The sequence below is a fragment of the Myotis lucifugus genome, unplaced genomic scaffold (assembly GCF_000147115.1).
Source record: "Myotis lucifugus unplaced genomic scaffold, Myoluc2.0 scaffold_160, whole genome shotgun sequence".
NCBI lineage: Eukaryota > Metazoa > Chordata > Mammalia > Chiroptera > Vespertilionidae > Myotis > Myotis lucifugus.
Genome location: NW_005871208.1, coordinates 2,095,996 through 2,106,726, shown reverse-complemented (window position 1 = coordinate 2,106,726; position 10,731 = coordinate 2,095,996). Strand labels below are relative to the sequence as shown.

General features: G+C 38.5%; 1 protein-coding gene across 7 annotated transcripts in view; it reads left to right on the top strand.

Moving 5' to 3' along the window:
* The first annotated feature begins 290 nt into the window (after nucleotides 1-290).
* The window catches only part of ATF7 (activating transcription factor 7), a 109,697-nt gene continuing 99,256 nt past the window's right edge, over nucleotides 291-10,731 (top strand). For 4 of the 7 annotated variants that reach the window (XR_002830958.1, XR_002830957.1, XR_002830956.1 and 1 more), the window contains exon 1: nucleotides 291-422. The gene's annotated coding sequence lies outside the window, so the exon portion shown is untranslated. Of the gene's footprint in view, nucleotides 423-689; nucleotides 751-910; nucleotides 1,245-10,731 lie in introns of those variants that run through there. The other 3 variants (XM_006095766.3, XM_006095765.3, XM_014461788.2) reach the window with 3 other exon arrangements.

Below are 10,731 nucleotides of genomic sequence, written 5' to 3'. Positions count from 1 at the left end.
TTTTAAAATGCGTTCCTTTGGAATAATCTCATTCCCTAGAATATTTACTTCACTTTTTGGGTCTCCACTACTACAGGCACCTGTAAGGATTCCTTTTTCTTTTCCTTTCCCCCAACGTTTCGCAACCGGACACGTGTGATCTGTGTGTCCCGAACTCGTTCAGCCTCGCTCCCCAGACCTGCCCACTAAAAGCCTGGCCCCTACGTCTTCCCGGAGCCCCGCCCCTCGGCCCCTTTCCAATTCAGGCCCTTCGGATCTCGCCCTTCCTCCACCCCCCCCGCCCCCCCATATCTCGCGAGAGATGAGCGCGCCTGGCCGGACGAGAGGAAAGTATCAGCTCCGCTGAGGGGGGGGAAGAAGGAGCTGGAGACAGATTGTGGGACCGAGCGCGGGCGGGCGGGAGGCGACGGAGCTGCCAGCGGGTGAGTCCTGTTAACATTAACTAGCCCATGATGGGACGAGAGTCTCTCCTTCAACCCTGACCAGTCCCAGTCTCCCAGGCCGGGGTCTCCCCTCCTAGGTGTGTTGGACGGGGGCGCTGAGGCGGTGGCCGGGCCCTGTCTGAGGAAGAGGGTGGGGCATGGGCTAACGCTGGCCAATGAGAGAGAAGGAAGTAAGATTGGCGGCGATAAGCACTAATGGGAGGTCGTCTTTACCTTGCGGAGTGCCGCCCCTCTTTCCCTCCTCCCGCCTCCTTCCTTTGGGGGGGAAGGCGGGGCCAGAGGCCTGAAGTGTGGGGAGAACTTGGGGGTAAGTAGCCCCGGGGGGCACAGGGCGTGGCAAGAAGAGGGGAGTTGAATCCTGAGGGATTGGAAGTGTAGTAGTGTAGCCTACGGGAAGGATCCTGGGATTGGGGTGGAATGGGAGAAAGGGGAGGGGTGCTAAGCTGGCTTCTGAAAGAGTGGGGTTAGGGACTTGGCATTGGAAGAAGCTGGAGGTAATAGGCAGAAGGTAGGGATGAGTAGGTGAAAACATGGCAGTAAGTGAGCCTGGAAAGATAGGTAGGGTTTAGTCATTGGAAATGAGAAGCATGGCATTTCGATTGAATTATAAAGAAGAATATCAGGGACATGGTATCGGGAAAAGTATAGATTTGGAAAAAATTAAGTGAATGAGTTTAGGAAGACTTACATAGTGGTGGGCTTGGTAGCCAAAAGACTGCACTTTGAGAAGGGTATGGGGGACTCCAGAGGTGAAAGGGAGGTGTTTGGAAAGGAGACGGCTGATGTATACAGGTTTTGAATGTAGGTATCAGAAAAGACTTGGGTACTGTGTTAGGGCTTTTGGTGGGTATGACATCCAGTCTGGTGATCAGCCTGCAAGAATGCTGGATAGGGGTTGAGAAGGATAAGAAAAAAAGAACACTTTCATCACTTCTACTCTGATTTCCTTTTTCCCTCTCTAACTGTTCCCACATTTAATCTCTTCCTAACTCGGGGGTGGGGGCCTGGGACGGAAGCAGTCCAAGTCGGAGTCCCAGAAGGAGTTACTGTTGCTCGAATTGCTTGTTTATGTTCTCTGACGAGGGTGTTTACTACCCAGAGCACCTCCTACCCAAATTCCCATGTTGCTACTTTCCTAACTTTAAAAGTTTGTTTTCTGCTTAGTGGGTGTTTTAGTATTTCTGAAGGTTGTGTCATAAGTGAAGGTTTGTGGGAGTGTGCACAGTTTTCTCCGCAAGCCCACTTGATCCCTATGTTTAAAAACTTTGCAATAGTGTAAGTAATTTCTGTAGAGACATCAGTCTTTATAGGTTTTCTAAGCACAGAGAAATATACTAAACTGAAGTTTGTTTTGTTAAATACGTCTCACCTACTCATATTCTTTAAGAGTTGTTAAATGGATGGTTGCAGTTTTAATTAGCTTATGTGATATATTTTTAAATGGTGTAAATAAAATGGACACATATTTCAGGAAAGTGAAAAATTTCAGTTTCTTCCTTTGTGTCCAGACTCAGAAGCTAAATATATGTCACTATATCTTAGGGCAAGGGTTGGGGAAATCAAACACAATTTGTACTTAAACATGGAGGATGTAAGGTAAGTGGAGACTATTACGAAATGTAACATGTCTGTAAGGAAAGAAACTGAAAAGTTTGGCAGCTATACTAAGTAGTCTTACCAGTTCTTAATTCTGTACAGAATAATGACAAGCCTTTGCTCTTTGTTTGATAGTTGTGTATTATTTAATGATGAATTGGACTAATATAGCCAATTGGACTAATAACTACTTTATTAATACATATATTTATCTTTTACATTCCTTCTCTTCTCCTTTTACTTTTTTAAAAAAAAATATTTTTATTGATTTCAGCGAGGAGGGGAGAGGGAGAGAGAGTTAGAAACATCAGTGATGAGAAAAGCATTGATCGGCTCCTCCTACTAGGGATTGAGCCCACAACCTGGGCATGTGCCCTTGACTGGAATCGAACCTGAGACTCTTCAGTCCCCAGGCCTACGCTCTATCCACTGAGCTAAACCAGCTAAGGCGTCATCTTTTACTTTTGAGATGCAAATTAATAGCTGTAATACTGTTAAAGCTGTTATGTGAAGAGAAATCAGAGTATGTTGTTTTGTATTAACCTTTGGTTTTCAGCTACCATTTGAAGCTTTTTCTCTTGGCCAGGAAGTCGCCCATACAGCACACTGAGACCAATTGATTCCTGATCCTTCAGCATTACTTAACTGAATTTGGTTCCAGTATTTCGCATTCAGAACATTACTATTAGAGATTCAGACATTTTCACAGTTTGCCTGGCGATAGCACACAAAAATATCCAACAAAATAGCAAAGCCCCTTGTTTTAGTCTTCCATCCTAGAATTTGTGATGGCTTTGACTTGGGCACTGTTAAATGCAAGATTTGTTTTTCCCATTTCCCATTAGTGTTAGCAGAAAGTTAGAGAGTGCTCATCCTAAAATTTGTGAATCAAGGGTACCATCCCATGATAGTTCCAGTGTTGTAATTAGTAAGCATTTTTCTTTATTATGGATTTTAAATATTAATGGATATCATTACTGTATCTCCTTTTTTTTTCTCTCCCTACTTTCAACCCAAAATGGAAATCGTTTTTTTAACAAATTCTTAAGCTACTACTTTGCCTCAAGTAAAGTCCCTGGCTCTGTCTGAACACAGCTGCTCTGAAGTTCTCACAAGTTATTGTTTTGTACATGTCAAGACTGAGTTTTTCCTAGGCTGCAGTAGGAGGGAGTCAATGTTACAGCAGCCTCCTATCCACGTCTGATAAGGAGGAGCCTTCTCCTTGTGAGGAAGTTTTGGGTGGAGCAAATAGCATTGCCATATAAATATCTAATAAAGACAACTCTCTTTGTGGGACTAGTTGGCAGGCTGGAGTATAATTGTCCCTTATTTCTTGATAAACTAAAGTTAAGGTGCAGATGTTTCTTTAAGAAAAACAAATGCAGTATTCATTTAAAAAGAAGAAGCATTAATTTCTTTTGTTGTTGGTTTCTCTGAGAATGGTACTGATTTTAGAGTTCATGAAAAGTTTTCCATTTCTTTAGAAACATGTGAAAGAAAGCAGTTTTAAGTTTCTCATTTTTCAACGGTGCCTTCCTTCCTCTTAACAGACTTATTTTGGGATTAAGTATATTCATGAAATATGAAAAGGCATCATATTTGGAATCCCTGCAGCATAGTCTTTTACCTTCCGAATGCTATAAGACAAAGATCCCCACTTCACAGATTCCCTGTTCCATTTTGGAACTCTACTTTTAGAACATTCTTTACATTGTGCTGAAGCTCTTTAATTCTGCCATCTCAAGCTACAATAAATAAACCTAATTGTCAGCATGGCAGTCCTTCAAATATTTGATGACAGTTATGTCTTGTTAGGCTTCTGTTACTGGGATAAATATCCCAAGGTCTTTCAGCTATTCCTTAAATGACATTTTTAATCAAGTTCAGGCTCCTCATGAACTTAGTTGCCTAAGTTTTTAGGGCTTCTTGTCTAGGTCTGAATATAACATCTAAGATATCTGATCAGTAAAAGTACAGGGGAGAGTGGCCTCTTTTTAAAATTGAACTCTGTACCTCTATTTTTAAAGCCTAAGATCACATTAATTTGTATAATTGATTTTAAAAATATATATATTTTTATTGATTTCAGAGAAGAAGGGAGAGGGAGAAAGAAATAGAAACATCAATGATGAGAGAGAATCATTGATTGGCTGCCTCCTGCATGCTCCCTACTGGGGATTGAGCCAGCAACCTGGGCATATGCTCTGATCTGGAATCAAACCGTGACCTCCTGGTTCATAGGTCGATGCTCAACCACTGAGTCACGCCACCTGGGTGTGTAATTGATTTTTTAAATGTAATTGAAGACTTTACATTGATCCCAGTAACTGTCATCTTGTTGGTTTTGGTGTATTGTTTTAGCTTGATAATGTTATTTAGCCTCTTGGGCATTCCTCATATTTTTGTATCGATAGATAAATGTGATAAACATGACTCCTATGGTATATGTTTTCTTTTTTTTTTTTAATATATTTTATTGATTTTTACAGAGAGGAAGGGAGAGAGATAGAGAGTTAGAAACATCGATCAGCTGCCTCCTGCACATCTCCTACTGGGGATGTGCCCGCAACCCAGGTACATGCCCCTGACTGGAATCGAACCCGGGACCCTTCAGTCCGCAAGCCGACGCTCTATCCACTGAGCCAAACCGGTTTCGGCGGTATATGTTTTCTTAATTTATTTTTTATTGTTGACAGTATTACAGATGTCCTAACACCTAAGTTTTTGTTTTAGGACACTGGTAAAATATATAAGGGTGAAGCAATGCTTTAACATCAGCATACTATCAATAGGTTGATATTAATCCATTAATCAGTCTTTTGGATAAAATTCATTTATGAATCCACCTACTGTTTTATCACCTAACCTGTATTTCTTATGAAGTAGTAAGAGTTGTCCTGTTGTAATCTAAATATATTCTATTTCTGGGCATATACCTGAGCTCCTTGGCTAGAGACCCTGTTAAAAAAAGAAAATGAAGTTAGACATGAGTTACTATTTTGCCATCTTATGCTAATGTTTATAGATCACTGCATTACTTGCCAGTTGTTTAAAGCCATCTACTGAATAATTCATTTTATAATCTTCTTGGTAAACAATATTTCATCAGTCTATAGTTTCTGGACTCTACCTTCCCTGCCCCCTATTTTTTTCAAGTATGTTTTCCCCCAATTTCCAAGACTTCTGGTTCTGCTTCCTTTTTTTGTTTAAATTAATATAGAATAATTAGCAGTGTTTCTTTATAATTGTATGCTTTTTGTCATCAGATGAAATTCTGTTTTAGAAACTATTTTAGGACAAAATGCTATTCCCTGAACATTTTAAGTTACATATTAAAGAATTAAACTATTGTCCACATAACAGTTGTATTATGGTTTTCCATAATGTTGACATCTCCAATTTAGACCTAACTTTTCATTTTCTGTTTGGAATAAAAACTTGTACCACCTGTAAAAAATACACATATATACACATACATGTAATTGCCATTTATAATTATATAATTTATTGGTGTGGTGGTCTGTATTTGTCACAGTATGTGCTGTAGGTGAAATGGTACTACAAATAAAATAGAACATCAGAAGACATCTCTATGGACTAAGACTTTATGTTGGCAGCCATCAACTTTTCTATGTGTTAATTTTAGACTTGATAGTTGAATTTATGTTTGAGTAATTTAGCTGATAAATGCATTGCTAAAGCACCTTCCTCTTTGGGAGTTTTAATTTTTACTTTCGTTTTTAGAAAATTGCAAATTGTGAGTGTAAGTGTTCATGTGGAATAAAGTAACATGCTGTTAGGGAATGCTTTACATTTTCTTTTGATACCTTCTCATCCATCTGAGATTGTTCAGTTATGAATTCTCCTGGAAAGTAGAGGGATGGACATGATGACCTCTCAAGGTCCTTTCCAGTCCAAACATTCATAAATAGAAGCTCATCTCAGGGAACTTACTATTGAAGAATCAGGAAGAAAAATGGACTGTAAAGAAAATAAAATTAAAATGGTTCTACTGACCCAGTGGGAATGGATAAACAAAAAGTAAGGAACATAAATAGCAATAAATAATAACTCTTAAGCCAAAAAACAGAACAAAAAGTCAACACCAACAACAAATATTTTTGCATTGGATCGTTTCATGTCTTAAAATATTTTATTATGACATTTTCTCTTTAGAATTTCCCTGGTGGACACTTTCTGTTGAAAGAATGTTGTTTTTCTGTTAAATCATAGTATTTGGCTTCCTTTCCTTCACTTGTTTGTCCTTTTGTTTAGAAACTTTTAAAATCTGAATATACTCACTGTCTGTATGTAATGAAAGAAAATTCAGTTCAGTTTGAAAGTAAACATACTGTATGGCTTCTTTGGAAAGGAAGGATGAAGTGTTACAATTCAGGAAAGGTTTTATGAAGAGATAAATTTATCTAATTTCTAAAACCTTGTAGGCAGACATCTAGGAAAGAGTCCCAACTAAACCAAAGGTGAGTTACTGCATTAGTCTTATGAGCAATATAATGACACTTATAAACAAAACTCATTATAAACACATGAATTTAACTTTGTTAGTTTTTTTTCATCTGAGTAATTTTAATCCTAAGTGTTCTCATACATTTGAAACCCAACTGTGCAAAAAGTTTCTCTTTTCTATTCAGTACTGCACGTATCCTTAATAAATATCAATTTATGAAAGTCTAACAGGAACCAAGATTTAGCTTAAAAAGTCACTTTTGAGCTTGTGGCTTGGGCCTCTGTGGGAACAGTACTGTTTTATCGTAGTCCTACCTTCCCAAAAAATCTTAACTTGCTTTCTTTGAGTAGAATTACTTACTAATACCTTATTATATGGTGTAGTGCTTCTTTCTGACATAGTGGACAAAGGAATCTTACATACTAAATTAGCCAAATTTTATTTGGGGCTTAAAATTTATGCAGTAGAAAAATTACTATTTTTTTTCAGATAAAAATAGAGCATAACCATTCTTTTTGAAATAGGAATAAGCCTGACTATATTATAAAAAGAGGATGATTTATTGAATATAACATATAATTGCTGTAAATGATTTGTGTTGGCATCAAATTTCTTGCCAGTAATGTTTATTTAAGCTTTATCAAACTTGGGTAACACCATGTTGGTTTTCTTTAGCATGGTATTTCTGGTACTAACATGTCTCTTCGAGCGCCATTTCCTCTTATTTTTTATATGTTTTAATTTATTTTAAAGAGAGAGGAAGGGAGAGAGAGAGAGGGAAAAAGAACATTGATGTGAGAAACATTGATCTGCTGCCTCCTGCATCCCTCCCTTTTTGGGGATCAAACCCACAACTCAGGCATGTGCTCTGACCAGGAATGGAACTGGTGACCTTTTGGTACATGGGACGATGTTCAACCAAATGAGCCACATCAGCCAGGGCTAGCATCATTTTCTTTTTCTTTTTTAAAGTTTTTTGTTCTTGTTGCTGTTAATCCTCAACCAAGGATATATTTTCCATTTATTTTTAGAGAGAGTGGAAGGGAGGGTAGGGGGGAGAGAAAGTGCGAGAGAGAGAAATATTGTTGTGAGAGAGAGACACATTGATTGGTTGCCTCCTACATGTGCCCTGACTGGGCCAGGGATTGAACTTGCAAACCAGGTACATGACCTTGACTGGGAATTGAACCCATGACCCTTTGGTGTGTGGGCCCGTGCTCTAACCAGAGAGCCACACCGGCCAGGGCTTTTTTTTTTTTAGTTTTGGTCAAGCAGTAGTTTGCTAATATTTATGCATCTGTGTTTGGGACTGTTGAAAGTTAATCAGTGAGCATAGGAATACCCCAAATAGATCACTGTGTTGCCAGTATGTGGGCAGTCTTAGAAAAGATTTTGTTAAATTGATTTTAGAGAGAGAGGAAGGGAAAGGGAGAGAAACATTGATATGAGAGAGAAGCATCAATCAGCTGCCTCCTGCACACTCCTTACTGGGGATCCAGCCCACAACCTGGGCATGTGCCCTGACCAGGAATTGAATCAGCAATCTTTTGGTGCACGGATGACGCCCAACCAACTGAGCCACACTGGCCAGCGCAAGTCCATGAAGATTTCTAACCTATCTTTAAAGATTGGTATTTTAAGGTTGATTAGTATTGGTTTATTGCTTTAGAGATCCTACTTTATCTGAAAATGAATAGGAAAAAAACTGAAACACATTAGATTTTGACAGCTTACCAATTTCCAGGAATTTTTCTGTTTTTAAAATGCATATTGAGGTCAAACATAGGTATGATGTTCTCTATTTCTAGCTCTGCTTCTGCTGTCACTTTAGCAAGTGGTTGCTTCTTTGTTTTTGCTTTATTAACTTTTCTGAGGATAGTTCAAAAATAGTTCCTTGAATCCTCCAAAAGCCTAGAGAGATAAAAACTTCTACTCAAGTAGTTGGCTGTATGAAGCTGCTTCCAGATAGGTTCTAAACTTTGGCCATGTGTTGCCTAAGTTATGACTCAGCCTAATTCTCACTTCCATCTGTTTTTTGTCATTTGCTACAAAACTATTTGGTCTAGTTAATCTGGGTCCTTTCTTTGAAACCTGTTCCTGCATGTCTGAGCCTGAAATTCAAAATTAATTTCAACCTGCTCTTTGATTGATCAATCCAGGGTACTCTACTGTTTATGTATTTCTTAAAGCAGTGGGTTTCCAACTTCTTTTGGTCCTAGAATCCACCCCTTTTTCTTCTTAAAAATTAATTGAAGACTCCAAAGAATTTTTGTTTATCTTGGTTATATCTATGGATATTTAGTATATCAGAAGTTAAAGTGGACAAATTTTAGAAATAGAAATTTATTTTAAAATAACATAAATAACAATAGTTTCCAAAAGATTTAAGGGAAGAGCTTTAAATCTCTTTAATGTCTGACTTAATAGAAAACAGCAGGATTCTCATATCTGCTTCTGCATTCAGTTTGTTATGATATGTTGTTTTGGTTGAAGTATATGAAGAAACCGTGGGCTCAGACAGATATGTAATAGGAAAAGAAAAGGTTCTTTTTCAGATAATTATAGATAGTCTTTATTTTTTGATACTACACCAAAACTTGAAAAGTGATAGTTTTTTAAAGGTTAGATGTGTAAAATCAAAAACTGTATCTGTGAACTTTTGATACTCTGTTATAGTAAAATGCATTGGACATGCCTGGGTTGCGGATCAATCCCCAGTAGGGGATGTGCAGGAGGCAGCCAATCAGTGATTCTCTCTCATCATTGATGTTTCTATCTCTTTCCTCTCTGAGATCAATAAAAATAAATAAAATGTATTGGGCCCGGCAGATGTGGCTCAGTTGATTGAGCATGGACCCATGCACCAAGAGGTCCCAGGTTTGATTCTCAGTCAGGGCACATGCCTGGGTTGCAAATTTGATCCCCAGTAGAGGGATTGGCTGTGCAGGAGGCGGCTGATCTATGTTTTTATCTCTCCCTTCCTCTCTTTCTAAAATCAACAACAATAATAATAAAACATATTTAAAATGCATTGGCCTGCCTTGCCCTTTAAGTAGATCTTGAGCCATGTATGATTTAAACACCCGTGAACGTTCTGAAAGGGATCAATAGGGATCCCTGGAGCTCACTTTGAGAATTATCTTATAGTACCAAACTTGAAAAATACAGCTTCTTACCATACAGAAGGAATATAAGCTCTCTATTTTAGTGCTTCTCAAAGGGTGTCAGAATTACCCAAGGCGATAATTCTTGGAAGCCAAAGCCCAGTGAATATAGGAGACCTAGGAATCTGTTTTTTAATGAGGTGCTAGGTGAATATGCTAAATATTCAGAACTAGGGTTAATTTTTTAAAAACACCTTTATTTTTCAAAATATATTTTTATTGATTTCAGAGAGGAAGAGAGAGTTAGAAACATCAATGATGAAAGAGAATCATTGATTGGCTGCCTCCTGTACTTTCCTCAGTGGGGATTGAGCTTGCAACCTGGGCATTTACCCTTGACTGGAATTGGACTGGGGACTCTTCAGTCTACAGACCGATGCTCTAGCCACTGAGCCAAACTGGCCAGGGCTAGGGTTAATTTAAATTAACCACATTTTAAGAAAACCTAATTTCAAAATTTTGAAAAATTAAATATTTTAGTAATTGTCACATTATCAAAGTTTTTATTGCCCAACCAGTGTGGCTCAGTGGTTGAGCGTTGACCTGTGAACCAGGAGGTAACTGTTCTATTCACAGTCAAGGCTCATGCCTGGATACTGGCTCCATCCCAATGGAAAAAGGAGCGAATCTAGATACTTATGTAAATTTTGTTTGGACCCTCTTCATAGAGGAAAATGTTTTACGCAGTACCATACGTTAAAAAAGTACTAGGAACTTTAATTGTTTAATTGTTTTTGTAAATAAAAATGTTATAATTATTGAAAAACGACACCTAAACGTGTGGTCCCTGGCGTATGTCTTAGAGATTTCTATGTGGTACGCAATGTGTTAACCATGTATTTTAATTAATAACAGTAGGGCTCTGGGACCTCAGAATCCCGCCTCAAACAAGCTCAGTGGATTCAAGAGTTTGTAACCCCTTCCGATTAAAAAAAACCGTGCATCCATTTGCAGCCCGCCTGGCACACAACTCCGTACCTCTGTTCTTGACGCCTCTGTACATCCTACTCAGTCTCAATGCTCTTCTTTCTTTCCTTCCAGTTGTAGAGCTTCCACTGGG